Here is a 16,923-nt window from a genome sequence, read left to right as displayed (position 1 = left end):
CCTCATCCCAGTTAGAATGGCAAAAATCAAGAACTCTAATAACAGCAGATGCTGAAGGGGATGCAGACAGAAGGGAACCTTACTTCATTGTTGGTGGGAGTGTAAACTTGTTCAACCACTTTGGAAAGTAGTATGGAGATTCCTCAAAAGACTCCACATAGAGCTCCCCTATGACCCAGCAATCCCACTTTTGGGCATTTACCCAAATGTTTACAAACAAGACCACACTAAAGCTACCAGCACAGCTATGCTTATTGCAGCATTATTTACCATAGCTAAGATCTGGAACCAACCTAGATGCCCCTCAGTAGATGAATGGATCAAGAAAATGTGGTATATATACACAATGGAATTCTATGCCTCCATCAGAAAGAATGACATTGCCCCATTTGTTAGGAAATGGAAAGACTTGGAAAAAATTATATTAAGTGAAGTAAGCCAAGCCCAAAGAAACATAGGTCCCATGATTTCCCTTATTTGGAATATCTAGTATATGTATGAGTCAAGCAGAAAAGGTCAGATAATGAACCCTAAGGCAAATGAACCCTAAGATATATATTTTAAATGTTTTTTTTCTTTCATGCATTTGTTTCTAACGCAATTATAAGATTATTTCTTTGTTGCTTTGTATGTCCCTCTCCCACAGTATAACCCCTGCTTTCACTGTATTTGATGTCGGTATAATTTGTGGAGGGGAAGGGGAAAAACAAGTCGTTTAAATAAGGATACAGGGGGACCTGTTGCAACAATGAGAAGTAGAAGTTGTCATGTCGAAAACGAACTTTACAACTTTGGGGGGGAAGGATGGGGGGGAGGAAGGATGGGAAGGGATGGGAAGGGTAAACAAAGGAGGAGGCTACAATGCTTGATAAGAAATGCACTCACTATCTTGCCCATGTAATTGTAACCCCTCTGTAAAGTATTTTCACAATAAAAAAAAAATTTAAAAAAATGTCAAAAGCTAAAAAAAAAAAAATTTTTTTTTTTAAAGTAGGTAGAAAAAAAGAGTTCTTTGAGTTTTCGGGGGGAAGGTAAATCTTGTGTCTCCCCTGAGTCTATAACCAGTCTCTTGATGGAGTCTCTGGTTTGCTTGTGGTGTCTGGTTTTCCTGTGGCTTGACTGGTTTCTTAAATCAGTTTGTTTGAACAAGCAGAACGAAGCACTGCCTTAGGAGGGACTTTATGACTCTCCGCCCAGGCTAGTTCAGTGGGAGTGCAATGTGCTTTGAGTATCAGAAAAGAGGGAGATGGGTGCTTCCTCTAGCTTGGAGATGCTGTGATGGGGCTAGGTTGTGGGTAGGGTTGAGGCATATCAGCAATCAGTAGCTTTTCCCTGAGGGGCTAGCTCCTGAGACACTCACACAGCCCAACCTGGAGCCATTCTCAGGATTTAGTTATGTGCTAGCTGCTCTGGCCTGATCTTTGTCAGGATCAAAGATAGAGTTCTTCTCTGGTGGTGGGGGAGGGGCTACCTTTCTACCACTGCTCAGTGAGAAGGAGTGAGGATGCTTTGTGGGGTTCTCACGCCTTTACCTTGGTTTCCCGGCCTTCCATGTTCTGTGACTATCTGTGGTCACCAGGATGAAGATTTCCGCTCCTTGTTTGTTCTTGCTGGCAGTGAGCAGAATCTGCTTGCACAACAACTCTGGAGCCTTTTTCTCAGGCTTTCTTTGTTGATATGGCGGCTCCACTGCTGCCACTGCCGCTGGCAACAAGGTTGTCGGAGATGGGAAGGTGGCTCAGTGGTAGAGTCCTTGCCTTGCATGCATGAGGACCTGGGTTCGATTCCTCAGCACCACATACGCAGAAAAAGCCGGAAATGGCCCTGTGGCTCAAGTGGTAGAGAGTTAGCCTTCAGCTGAACTGTTGAGAGACAGTGTCCAGGCCCAGAGTTCAGGCCCCATTACAGACAAAAAAAAAAGAGAGCATAAGTGGAGTTTACATCATAAATATTCAACTCATAAGTTTTTATAGAAATGTGAGAATATATTCTTTTCTCTGTTCATTCATGCATTAAAGAAAGAATAATACTTCGTGACATTAATTAAGGAAGTTAAATGGTGTAATGCATGTCAAAGTATGCATTAGTGGTTATTGTATTATCAAAAGCAAGACAGATTATGGATTAAACAATCATTAGGGATTTTTGTCAGTCAAGGGGCATGCATTTAGAACCTGAGCACTGTCCATGAGCTTCTTTTGCTGAAGGCTAGCACTTCATCCACTGTGCCACTTCTGGCTTTTTCTGTTTATGTGGTACTGAGGATTTGAACCTGGGGCTTCATGCATGCTAGGCACACACTCTACTGTTGAGCCACTTTCCCAGCAGCCCATTAGGATATTTTTTATAAACAATCCTAACTGGAAGTTGGTGATCAAGAATGGATATTTCACCTTAAACTCTTTTTAACATGATAAATCATGTCTTAGCATAAATACTGCCAAATATACAAACAGCAATTAATCAAAAGCTGAATATCAAGCAGGTATGAAACAATTCCTAAAACCTATAATACAACCTCCATGAAGTCCAGCTTTCTGACTCTGTAGCTAAGCCAACAGCATTTTTGAATGAGTCCTAAAGATCTAAATCCATTGTAGTGGCAAGAATCTTCAAGTCCTACCATAATTGGTACCATATGTCCTTTCAGACCTGTGTTTCTCAGATTCAGCTGCACATTGGATAAACACCCAGGAAGCTTTAAAAAAGACACCCATATTTGTATTCCTCTCCACTTACTCTGATTTAATGTTTTGAGCATCTGTGTGTGTTGCACATGGGATGTTGAATCTATGACCTCACACATGCTGGGTAAAACCTCTTCCACTGATCTGTTGGCTGCACAGAGTATGCATGTGTGCACGTGTGCTGCATGGGGCCCTTATTTGTGTTCCTAATGGTAGCACAGGTGCAAAACTAGGGTTGTCCCATAAGGGTATTTGATAGTGAAAGAAGCAAATAAAAATACTGAATTACATTCTGGTGTTGGAGAACTAATGGATTCGGGAGATTTGTTTTAGGTTTCAGTGCTTTCAGACCTTTTCCAGCATTTTACCATCCTTTGGAGGGACAGGAGCCTGTGGTATATCATGTGATCTCCAGGTCCTGTTCTCAGAGCAGTCAGCCTTGGCTGGCAACAAGCACCTGCAGCTGAAAGATAACTCCTGAGGCCAAGCACTCAGCCAGCTACTATCTAGTGCTATTTTTTGTGGTGATCCTCAGCCAATGAGATTTGCTCTCATCATGGAGAGTGAAGCTGCAGATCTCCAGGTCCTTCACTGTGTGTACTTCCAACTGCTAAAATTCAGTATTTCCACATTAGACCCTCTTTTTCTCCACAATCATTTATCTTGGCTGTCTACTATCCAGACCCAGTGACAGTGTATTCCCAAGAATACCTAAGGCATAGTTCAAACCTAACCTGGCAGCAAACCCCAGCAGTGACTACTTGTGGAAACACAACTGCTTACTAGTGATGGGTTCTATGATCTGTTTGTACAGTGATCATCAAGGCAAAGTAGGATCTGGGAAAGTAGGATCACTGACCAAAAGGCCCGCCACTATCTGAGCACCCATAAAACTTCCCTACCTGCCCATGTCAAACCCTCTCCCTCTTCATAACCACCTTGCAGTGCCATTTACTCCCAGTCACTGTGGCCTGGTCTCCTTAGGCTCTCTGCAATCTTTTGTTGTTTTCAGATCCCTGAGTAGCTGAGTCTCAAAATCTGTCTGGCAACATATCCTTATAGCTAGCCAGCAGCTCCTGGAATCTGAGCTCTCTGCCAGTTATGAGAGCAATGCTTTGTTTCCACAGTAATCCTTCCTCTGGGGAACTATGTTCTCATATATTACCACTGGGTGTTAACATTTCTTTACTTCATGAAATGTAACAGCAACCAAGTATTGGTCTCATATTCCTCTCATCCAATGAACTAGTTCTACTAGTTCATGAATTATTGACTAGTAGAACTCAGACTTAGATAACCTTTGGGAGAAATTATACAGCAATTTCCTTAAGTGAAAAGTGAACTAAAATAGTTTTATTCAAAAACACCAAGCTCTGACCATTGTTTTCTTGCAGAGAAGCACAATCAAGTCTCTTGCAATTATCTGGCTCCAAAGAAACACAAGCACAGACAATCTCCATAAAATGGTGACATGATGTCACCCCCTTCCTTTCTTCCCTCTTTCCTTCTAATCCTTCCTTCTTTCTTTCCTTCTTTCCTTCCTTCCTTTAAAGATGACCTAACTTTATGTTATTAGGGATGTCCTCTCTTCATTCATTTATTTCAAATAAAAAGTACGTTTTTTTCATACATTCATAGTACAAAATGTGATGTTTGTGGAAATTGTGTGATGCCAAAATCAAGCTGTTTAACATATGGAACTCACATGCTTAATTTTTGTATGAAAACACATAAAGCCTACTCTCTTAACAAGTTTCAAATGCACAATGTATCATAATTAACTGCAGTCACTATGAGTAACAAAAGGTCTTATACTTTATCTTCTATCTAATAAAGTTTTGAGTCTTTCAGCAACATCTCCAACCTCCAACCTCTATGACTACATTTTGTTCCTGTTTCCTTTCATAAATTCAACCTTTTTACACTGAAAATATATGTAAGATCATGTAGTATTTGACTTTCTTTCTCTGGTTCATTTCACTTAACTCACTGTACTGCAGATTCATTCATATTATCAGGACTATTTAATTGCAAATTTTTCTCATTCATCCATTGCTGGACATGTATTTTGACTCTATATCTTAACTATGATAATGAACATGGAGTCCAGATATCTATTCAACATACTGGCATCATTTGTGTTTTTATTTCGCAGTAGAATTACTAGGTCATGGAATAATTCTATTTTTAATATTTTGAAGAATCTTTGTACTTTCCATACTGGCTGTACAATTTACATATTCATTGAATGGAAAAAATGTTATCTCTAGTGACTTTCACTAACATCTTTGTGATTATTGAGAGATAGAACTTTTTAACATATCTGTTTATAATTTGTGAAATACCAAAGCTATACTTCACTGAAATTTTTATATACTAAAATTCATATGGAACAATGAAAACCAAAATAACTAACACAATCTTCATCAAAAAGAAGAAAACTAGGCATCACATTTCCTAATTTCAAAATACACTACAAACCTATAGTAACACTACCCAAATAGAATGTTATTGGTATAAAAAGATACATCACAGCTAGATGGAACACAGCCTAAAAATAAACCCAAGCATATACATATCACCCAACTGGTTTTCAACAATGGTGCAAAAAATGCAGGAGTAATGACTCTACAATAAACGTTGCTAGGAAACTGGATGATCACACAAAGAAGAATGAAACTACAGTCCTACTTATCATATATAAAAATCAACTCAAAATTTAGTAAATACTTAAATACAAAACCCAGAACTCCAAAACTACTAGAAGGAAACAAAGTGAAAATGTACCATAGCATCTTTCTGAGCCAAAATTTTTTGAACAAGAAATTAAAAGTAGGTGAAACAAAAGCACAGACAAGAAAGTATGTGGAAGGAAGGAAGAAAAAAGGAAGGAAGGAAGGAAGGAGGGAAGGAAGGAAAGGAGGATTAGCAGGGAAGATGGAGGAAAGGAAGGAGGGATTATTTGTCAGTTTGTAATTTACTTAGTTTTATTCACATCTAATTTCATGGTATAGCTACGAGACATTTTATCAACTGATTAATCTGAAATCAAGTTAACACTAAATTAAAACCTTTACTTCTGGAAATAAATTATTTATTTTCCTGTTTTTAAAGTATGTACTGAGAAAACTGCAAAATAATATATATGGAGAGAAAGAAAAATGGAGAACTACAGATTAGAAAACCCATGAAAACCTCAGGAACATCAACCTGTAACTCAGGACAGAATGATTTTGAGTATGTTTTATTCACGATTTTGTAACTCTTTTTTTAATCAGTCATGGGACTTGAACTCGGGGCCTGGGTGCTGTCTCTCTGCTCTTCAGTTCAAGGTTAGCACTCTACCACTTGAGTCACAACACCACTTCTGGTTTTCTGAGATAAGAGATAAGAGTCTCAAGGACATTCCTGCCCTGGCTGGTTTTGAACCACAATTCTCAGATCTCAGCCTCCTGAGTAGCTAGGATTATAGGCATGAGCCACCAGCGCCTAGCTAAGATTTTGTAACTTATTTCTATGTACAATAATTTTATCTTTACTAAAAGCCTACATTGTACAATTGTGGCAAAAAATGATTCCAAATATACAAAAAGATATGATTGCAATAAAAAGTTATAATAAAAAAGATTGGCTTTCAAATGTAATTGTTCTAATTAACATTTGAAATACATGCAGTGCCTGCCTATTTTCTCAATACTACTATGCTCTTGCAAGAATGGAACATAATATTTCTTTTTGTCCTCTACATACAGAAAAGATAAATATATTTGAAATAATGGATCGCAGTTGTGTTAAATAATTTTGTTTCTAATACTAGGCCAACATATATTACCCAATTATCATTATTATTGTCATCATCATCAACTTCACATTTATCAGGTCTCATCTTCTGTAGAAAGAATTTTAACTTCACTTCAGGATTATCAGTTGGTAAAATGTCATGCAATCACACTATGAAATCATATGTGAAAGGCACTAAATATAAGAATTAGAAACTGACCAAAGATTTCTGGTTTCTCTCCCTCCACCCCCTCTTCCTTCCCTGCTTCCCACTTCATAAAAATTCTGAATGTGGCTAATTGAAAGGTAAAATTTCCTTTTAAATTAATTTGTATGAGTCTAGGCATATTTTCAGACCTAGAAAGCTGGTGATATTCTTTTTGGATAGGAGATTGCTTTGTGGAAAAGTTCAATGTAATAGATTGAGGTGATCACAAAATTCAAATGGAGTAATTATTCTTAAGTTGACATATTAGGAAAGCAAAGGTTTTAAAGCATAATTTTGCAAATTATACATTTAGAAAAAAGAAGACACTTTAGGAAGCTCTAAAAATATTCAGATATACAAAAGAAGGAGATATCTTTTTAATGTAACCCTGTAACCCTGTCATCAATTTCCAAAAAATCTAGTATTTTCTAAACAGAAAAGACTGGCATATATCCTTTAGCCATTCCATTTAGTAATCTGAATAGAATCTTTTCCTTAAAATAAATTTTGGGCTACTAACATTCCTATTTTCTTTCATCATGCTATATATGAGACATATTGAGTCAAAAATCAGGCAATACTTTTATCAATGTTTCCTGTATTATGTGTGCATCTTTTCTTGCTGAGCTGATATGAATATTTTGGAAGGCAATCTGATAATTTCACATTAATGTTATCCCATGTGGCTTCATTCATTTTTTTGTTAATTTAATTTTATTGTGAAGATGATGCACAGAGGGGTTGTGGTTGCCTACATAAAGCAGTGAGTACATTCCTTTCTTTCTTTCTTTCTTTCTTTCTTTCTTTCTTTCTTTCTTTCTTTCTTTCTTTCTTTCTTTCTTTCTTTCTTTCTTTCTTTCTTCTTCCTTCCTTCCTTTCTTTCTTTCTTTCTTTCTTTCTTTCTTTCTTTCTTTCTCTCTCTCTCTCTCTCTCTTTTTCTTTTCTTTGTCATGAGGCTTGAACTCTGGGCCTGGGTGCTGTCCCTCAGCTCTTCAGCTCAAGTCTAACTCTCTACCACCTGAGCCACAGTGCCACTTCTGGCTTTTTCTGCTTATGTGGTGCCGAGGAATCAAACCCAGGGCCTGATGCATGTAAGGCAAGCACTCTACCACTGAGCCACCTTCCCAGCCCACAGCCCATGAGTACGTTTCTTGTCAAACGTTATTACCCCCTCCCTTGTTCTCCCACTTTCCCTCCCTCCTAAGGTTCCCACAAGTTATAAAGTTCATTTCCAACATATTGTCTTGTGAGTATTGCTGTTGCATTGGTTCACCCTTTGTCCTTGGTCTGATGGTATTACATTGAACACTGATCTGATATTTTCATGCCTGTCAAATTTTTCTGTCTTATTTTCCTGTGTTTGACTGATTCCTTTCTGCAAAATACTCCCAGAAGTTTTTGTTACCAACTATGTCTAACATTGATGCATATGCTCATGATCATATTCTTTGGTCATATCTGCAAGATTTAATTTCAATAATATGTCATATTGCCAGTAACCACAATAAATAGAAGATTTAAGTGACAATCATCCAGTAATTACCTTCCAGTAGAGTACAAGATGTTATGCATTACAAGTTTACAAAAACGTAGTCACTACTTCATTGAATCAGATTTCAGTGTTGGAATTTGGCTTAATATTGCAGGTGTTGGTTTCGTGGCAGAATTCCTAAATGCAGATATGTCTGAGGATTCTTGCAAAACTAAAATGTTTAATAAAATTGCACTGGCTTCTCAGAAGTTGATATCATGAACCTTAAAAACAAAGAGCATTCCAAACAAAGCTTTTGCTATTTTGCATCTAAACTAAGAGTTCACAAATTAACTGAAAACACAGGTTAAGAAGTCAGAGGATTATTCCTGCCACAACTTCTGCTTTGCATGGACAACATTACAGATGCTGTGTAGCTATTGAGATGACAAAAGCATTATTAAAAGGGTTGAGTCACATTTTAATTGTATCACTTTTGTGACATTGACTCAACCTCTTTGAACCTCAAGTTAATGATCTGTAAAATATGACCTAAAAGCCTTGACTTTTATAAGAGTACTGTTAAAAGTTTATGAAATAATTATGCAAATTCATATTAGAAGCCACTAAAGTGTTATGAAAATGTAGTTGCCATCCATTCATTCATTTCTTCATCAATTCAGTATTTATTGAGAATTCTCCATGAGTTTTTTGACCTTCTGTTTTGTATTTTGGGTTCCTCATGATCACTTCCCTCCTCTTAGCTCTACCCACAACTATTACTCTCAGCACCTATGTCATGACTACCTATGACTATAACATTCTGGATAGATAGTGAATTATTCTAGCTTTCTCATGTTGTGACCCAAATACATATGATAAACATCTTCAGGGAGGAATTATTTAGTTTGCTTCACTTGAAAAGGCTGTTGAAGTTTCTATACATCATAGTAGGAAGTTATATCAGAACAGAGCAGAGCACTTCACATAATGGAAGCCAGGAAGAGAAGAGATAGAACAGAGGATAGAGGACAAAGGAGAGAGAAAAGTGCCAATTCCAGTGCTCATTGGATTTTTTCTTTTTTTCTCTCATTTATTTCATTTGGATCCCCCAGTCTATTCAATGCTTCTAATCACACTTAGAGTGTATCTCCCCCACTTTCTTCATAATCTCTGGAAATGTCCTCACAAACAAATTCATTGATGTGCTTTACTGATCCCCTAGGATCGTCTCAATCCTATCAAGTAGACCATAATAATCATCAGAATAAGTTTGCTTTTCTAGTCTAAAATGTATGCCTCATTACAGACAATTGAGTTTATTTATAAATTGCTCTCAATAGCCACACAAGAGACAGACATATCAGTATCATGGTGCATGACTGGTCTGAGCAAAAGTGCAAGACCCTATCTAAAAATAACTAAAGTAAAAGTGGTTGTAAGGAATGGCTCAGATAGTAGATCACTTGCCTATTAAACATGAGGCCCAGAGTTCACGTCCCAGTACTGGCATAAAAAGAACCCAGCCCTCTGACAAGAACAGAACTGCTTATTTTCAATTTTTAGTACTTATCTAAGTACTTCACCAAGAAATTGGGGATGTGTTTTGGAGGAATAGTAAGAGAAGTGGCTAGTGGTTTTGACTCCAGATATTTCCTTTAATGTATTGCATTATATTGGGGGACTAGCAGGGAAGGATTGTACCTATAATTTATACATTACAAAATTTAGAATCTCCAAGCAGCCTAAACCAATAATCATGTGGACAAGCAGAAGCATGTTTACAAAGACTTAAAGATTTGTTGGAGATAATTCCTTTAAAAGAAGCTTTGATCAAGAGTATATAATTAGACTTAGTCTTACCAGTGGAGTAATTTTAATTCTAGTATAGGATAATATTCTGAAGAACAATCCTTTACGAATTCATGTCTAAGCACTAGAACATAATATGAGCAAATTCTCTATGTGCTAATTTCAAAGAGAATTCTTCATGAAATCAAAGCACAATGTAGTAGGATCTTGTTAATCCCATACTTGAAACTAGCATAGTGGATAACACAGAAAAGAAGCAAAAATCTTTCTAAATTCTCCACAGAATAGATCTATGCTCCTCTTGGAAGCCATGAAATACATGCAGTGATCAGCAACGGAAGCCACACAAGGTCCCATTATAGTCACAGTGTGCAGAGAATAGGCAAAATGCTCAGCAAAGGCATCATGAATCTGGCAGCAGCAGTGCCCACCTCTGCATTGGCTTCACTTGAGGATGGGTGAGGACAGGAAGAAGGCAAAGTAGCCTAGCGTTTTACTCCTATTCAGCAGTTTATTGGATCAAAAACTGTATTTCATTGTATTTCATATCCTCATTATTTAATAGGATGCCTAGGCCTGACTAGTAATACAAATGAAATAAATGATTGTTGTGAAATGTGCATGATTAAATAATCAGCTGAATAAAGAACACGATATTAAATGAGGTTGCCTTCTATAACTGTGCAGCAGGTGTTGCCTCCAATGATGATAAGCAGGCAAAGGAAATTATACCACTAAAGACACTTGAGGGAAAGCAATGCGGAAAAGTAAATTGTTGGGTTGTATTTTTTTTTTTGAGAGGTTGTTTGCACAGTATAATTTCTTGGAGTGGAATCTGACCAGCCAAAATTGGTACTTTATAATTGTTCTTATTCAGTTTCCATCAGCTTCATATACTTTAACATTTGCATAAGTACAAGATTTTTAAACACTAACTGCTGACTCATTGTCTAGAAGGGGAAAATAGAAGAAGTGAAAGGTATGTATGTGTCTCAAAGAAAGAACTTTTTAAAACTATAAGCAATGAGCCATTTTTAAAGCTTTTATAGGAGTATTCTTTTCTTCAGATGAAACAATATATAGAACTGTTGCTTGGAGCCCTCCCTGAGCCACATGTCTGGTTGTTTTGTTCTGTTCCCATTGTGCCTTAGTGTTTTTTCTTTACATGAAAAGCAAGTATTGATATTTCAGATTGGATAGCAATAGGTCTTATAAGTACTCAGGGGAGCACTGCATAAATGGTTTAAGAGACTCTCGACTGTGAAAAGGGAAATCAAACCACATTTAACTCATATTTGTGAGAATTTGGTAGACTTTCCTTTTTTGATGGTGTATTCTCTATCAACTATAGGTTATATGCCATGAGAATTTTTATATAATTCCAGGAAAATTATGAAAAAGTTCTTGCATATTTTTAAATTAAATTATAGGATGTGTTTGTGAATATTTCTGTTCATTGGAATCACAGAATACAGTCTATGATTGTAATTGACAGATGAATACCATATATGGCTACCTTCTATCATAGAAATGTCCATTTTGAAAAAATATTTGAATATGTAAAGTATGGATAATTAGTATAAGCTTTTACACTTAGAACACTGTCATACTTTGAACATTGACCAATTATAGATACATTTTGTCAATCTAAAAACTAAGACTTTTAACTAGCTCTTATATTGGGCTAATATATATTTGGAATTTGATGTATCAAGTCTTTTTTGTCAGTCATGGGGCTTGAATTCAGGGCCTGGGCAGTGTCCCTGAGCTCTTCAGCTCAAGGCTAGTGCTCTACCACTTGAGCCACAGTACCACTTCCAGTTTTCTGGTGGTTAATTGGAGATAAGAGTCTCACCAACTTTCCTGCCCGGGCTGGATTTGAACCACAATCCTCATATCTCAGCTTTCTGAGTAGCTAGGATTTCAGGCGTGAGCCACTGGCATCTGGCTTGATATATCAAGTCTTAAACCACATATGTTTAGTTAGACTTAAAAAGTTCCAACTGGGCTAGGAATGTGGCTGAGTGATAAAATGCTTGCCTAGCATGCATGAGACCCAGAGTTCGATACCTTGGTACCACATAAACAAAGAAAATTAATTTTAAAAAAGAAAATCAGAATAGACCTTTAAAAATGTTCCAACTGACATGTTTTATGGTTTATGTAAATTTTTCCTTTGGTATAAGTATATTTACTTCATCAGTATCTCAAAATTCATACAGGTATCTTCGCTATGTAACTCTGGTATTAAATGTGTAAAATTTTAGAGCTAAACACATTGGCCCATGCCTATAATCCCAAGCTCTCAGAAGGCACGGGTTGAAAAGACAGTGGTTTCAAGTGCATGGTCAAAAAGTTAGTGAGACCCATTCTCCATCAGCAGGTTGGGTATAGTGCATGCTTCTCATCCCACCTCTGTAGAAAGCCATAAGAAGGAAAATCATGGTCTGAAACCATTCTCAGACCACAAAAAAAAGGAGAAAATATCCAAAAATTACTAAAGCAGAAAAGAGCATGTCTCATGACATACACTAGTTGCCTCAAAAGGTTGAGGTTCTGAGTTAAAATCCCAGTACTAAATCCAGACGTGGCGCTGTGGCTCAAGTGGTAGAGTGCTAGCCTTGAGCAAAAGCAGCTCAGGGACAGTGCCCAGGCCCTGAGTTCAAACCCCAGGACTGGCAAAAAAATACCAGTACTACCGAAATATAAAATAGTATTTTATATTTTTTTCCTTTTTCCTTGGCTCCTTACACTTAAGCAAAACCCTATCTTTTCCTCATATATCATTGTGTGAATAAATATGACAATTTAATATGCAGTCTCTCTTTTTTTCTACATGATCTCACCTTAAATTCCCTTATCCTTTCCAATATAAACATTACTTTGCTCTGCTAACACACATACATTCACTAAGTTGTTAGCATATAAACTGCAAGGTTCAAATCATAGGAGTACCTTTGTAGTTCACCTCTCAAATGAAATTAATTTATAATGAGAAGCCCATATTTCTAATTACTTGATAAGGCTGAATGAGCTAATTATCATTTTTATTTTCTGGGAGCAGGAAATTACAGTTAGCTGTTAGATTCACAGGTTTTGTTGGGTACCCTATTGCATTTTCTGCATTACAAATTGTTACTCTTCCAAATTATGGTAACTATTCATGTTTTAATATTTATTTTTAACAAATTTATTAAATTGAAAGCTATAAACTGTAAGTATTTGAACTGTACAGTTTAATAACTTTTCAATACAGCCAGGAGAATGTCAGCAAAATCAAGATAAAGAAAATTCCTATCACCTCAAAAATTTCCTCATGCTCCTTGATAATCCTTACCTCATTCCCTCCTCCACTCTATTCTTTTTCCCAGGTAACCTTTGACCTGTTACTGTATCTTTGTTTGCATTTATTATAATAAAAATGGAATTAATTATATCATATTCACTAATTTTAACCAATTTCTTTCACTCAGTATTATTGTTTGAATTGCCCAGGTTATGGCACAAAACAATAATCTATTTTACTGTTCAGAAGTATTCCAGTTGTTTTGTTCTTTCCCTATTGATGGACCTGGAAATAGTTTCAATTTGGAGGCTGTAACAAGCACAACTTCCATAAACTCTCAAGTATCAGTCTTTATTATTTTCTTGTACCATCCTGGGGCTCCAACTCAAAGCTTGGGTACTGCCCCTGAACATTTTTGCTCAAATATAGTGCTCTACCACTTGAGCTACAGTTTCCCTTCTGGCTTTTATTGTGGTTAATTAGAGATATGAGTCTCATGGGTGTTTCTGCTAGCTTTGAACCGTATCCTCAAATCTCAATGTCCTAAATAACCAAGATTACAGGTGTGAGCTCCTGGAATCTGGCATCAATTATGGATCTTTGTCCTAATGGATTTTATTTAAATGCCTAGCAGTGAAACAGATACTATAGTTATCTAGTTACATTTTACATATTAAACTACTTTTTTGGTTGGTCATGAAGCCTGAACTCTGGGCCTGGGTGCTGTTCCTCAGCTCTTCAGCTCAAGGCTAGCGTTCTACCACTGAGCCATCTTTCCAGCCAATGTCAAACTATTTTTTTATTGTGAAAATACTGTACAGAGGGGTTACAATTACATGGGCAAGATAATGAGTACGTTTCTTATCAAGCATTGTAGCCTCCTCCTTTGTTTCCCCTTCCCATCCTCCCTCTGCCCCCCCCCCACCCAATCCTCCTCCCCGCCCACCAAAGTTGTAAAGCTCGTTTTCAACATAACGACTTATACATCTCATTGTTGCAATGGACCCATGTGAAACTATTTTTATGTTTACCAGTAGTATATTTATCCAAGGCTGGAAGGGTGGATAACAGCGGATGTTGATCAAACAGTACAAACTTTCATTTATAAGATGAATATGTTTTGGAAATCTACTGAATTAAATATTGATAATAGTTTATGGTAATATGTTTTATAAGTGAAATTTTCTAAAACAGTAGATCTTAAGTAACCTCATCATAAAAAGAGAATATAAAAATGTGTAAAGTAATTGATATTAAGTTACATTTGGGTAATAAAATCAGAAAGTATGCATGTATGTATATCCATTTATCATATTCTGATCCTTAAATATAAATTTTGTTTTGCAATCACACCTCAGTAAAGCTGGAAATAGTAAAAGGAACTACCTATGATATGGCTACATTGGCTGCAAGAAAGACTGACTCAGTTCTAATTTATCTGCCCTAGGCTCTTCAGTAGAGAAAAACAAGGGAGAAATGGTTGTTTGGAGTTGTGTGTAGCCAATCCATCAGTGTAAAGTGCTTTGAATTAATTGAAGCAACTAATCAAAGATGATTCCTTTTGTAATTGATGATAAATTTAGCTGACAGCACAACATCAATTAGTTGTTTTGATACCTGAAGACATACTTTGAAAAAGACTAGTAGTCTCTTTGGGAAAATTACACAATAGCAAAATCCTTTGAATGAATTGTGTGGTCTTGCCAGGAAAATATTCTCATGCTTTTGCAGCCCTTGTAGGGCAGGAAAATAATCAATCACAGAGTAAAATTTTCTGCATTGTAATTTTACCATAAGAAAATGTATGGTTTTATTTCTTTATTAAGCAAGAATGACGTCTTCATAATAAGAGTTTTCTATTTTTGGTTCTGTATAGAGAGCTTTGACTGATAGTATGGCCACAAAGTAGAACTCTAAGTCCCTCCACTTCTTCGGGTGTTTGGGATGGAGATTGTGAGAAGAGCTTCTCAGCGTGTTGAGGGGCTGAATAGGAGCAGGGATTCCCCAGCAATTGAGGACTCTCTGTCTCTCTGTCTCTGTCTCTCTGTCTCTGTCTCTGTCTGTCTGTCTCTCTGTCTCTGTCTCTCTCTCTCTCTGTCTCTGTCTGTGTCTCTGTCTCTCTCTGTCTCTCTCTGTCTCTCTCTCTGTCTCTCTCTCTGTCTCTCTGTCTCTCTCTCTCTCTCTCTCTGTCTCTCTCTCTCTCTCTTGCATTCTTCCTGGGGTGGATAGTACAGGGGTGCTTATTCTTTGGAGACCACGCGGCCATGATGTCCACCATCCTGTTACTGTAGCAAAATTCACTGTCAAACTAGGAAGTGAGTTTGAAAATGTAGTCATTGAAGGGAATGCCAGTCCACCTATGTCAAAGGTAAAAGAGTGGTGGTCAGCTGTTAAACTTGCAGGAGACAAGCTGGTCTTTGAGACAGCCAGGATGCCCTTTAGGGGCCTTCAGACACCTGATTACTACTCACCTTCTTTTTTTTTCTTTTTTTTTTATTGTGAGAATACCGTATAGAGGAGTTACAATTACATGGATGTTTTCATATTTAGCAGCTTTCTCTAGGTGGCAGGTCAGATCCACCACAGACAGGTTGCTGTAGGGACATGGAAGGCCTTGTCAGTGAGCTTCCCATTTAACTTGGAGAAAACTGTGCCTACAAATGACATACTAAGCAGCCCTGCTGCCATCATGCCACCATTTCCCAAAGGGGTGGTCCACCATCTTCTGGGTGATGGTGAGAGTATGGACTGTAGCCCTCCACAATGCCAAAGTTATTGTGGATGACCTTGGCTGGGGGAGGGGAGGGATGCTAAGCAATTGGTAGTACAAAAGGCATTGCTGACAATCATGACATTTTATAGACACTTTAAACTCCTTTATAGGAGTTGTCATTCTTTTCAGGGTTGACATCCATGACAAACATGGAGGCATCAGGAGAAGGGGAAGAGATGAATATACTTTTGGCTCTATCCTTCAAGTTAGATCCAACCTTCTCTATAGTGATGAAGACATCTGTGTTCTCCACCATGTACTCAGCCCCAGCATCACCCCATGTGATGTTTGTGGGATCTTACTCATGGAAGATGTGTATGACCTTTCCATTGACAACAAGCTTCCTGTTCTCAATTTTGACCTTACCATTGAACTTGCCATGGGTGGAATCAATCTGAAACATATACAACATGTGGTTGAGGTCAATGATTGGGTTATGATGGTAACAATATCCACTTTACCTGAGTTGAAAGAAGCCTTAGTGACCAGGCATCAAACATGATGGCCAAATCCAATCACTCAAAGGCTATATCTCAGGGATGCAGCTGACCCTGCATGAGAATATATGGCTGTCTGTGAAATGAAGATGAACCGAAGGCTGACACTACTTTCAGTAAAGCAAAGGTAGTTTATTTCAACGTGGAGACTGTTTAATATCTTTACTCATATGTTTAAAGTATGATTTTTATAATGAATGCACATTTTTAGAATATGGCTACTCATACTTTTAGGATACAAGTGTCTTTGTAAGAAAGAGCTAGACTATTACTAATTATTTCAAATATTAAACTAAAATTAGCTCAATTTCTTTTTATAAAGGCTTTTTTCATTCTTATTTTCCTGTATTGTGATGTAATATATTGGTTATCTCTCTCCTGTTTCATGATGTCAACAAGAAGGGCTTGA

At 37.2% G+C, this 16,923-nt stretch overlaps 1 pseudogene; it reads right to left on the bottom strand.

Annotated features, from left to right (window-relative positions):
- Positions 1–1,528: 1,528 nt before the first annotated feature.
- LOC122128170 lies at positions 1,529–16,500 on the bottom strand (annotated as a pseudogene).
- Positions 16,501–16,923: the final 423 nt, after the last annotated feature.

This window comes from Dipodomys spectabilis, unplaced genomic scaffold, assembly GCF_019054845.1.
Source record: "Dipodomys spectabilis isolate Male_0828 unplaced genomic scaffold, ASM1905484v1 ptg000324l, whole genome shotgun sequence".
Taxonomy (NCBI): domain Eukaryota; kingdom Metazoa; phylum Chordata; class Mammalia; order Rodentia; family Heteromyidae; genus Dipodomys; species Dipodomys spectabilis.
The sequence above is the reverse complement of the archived record's forward strand: the minus strand, read 5'-3'. Positions and strand labels throughout refer to the sequence as shown.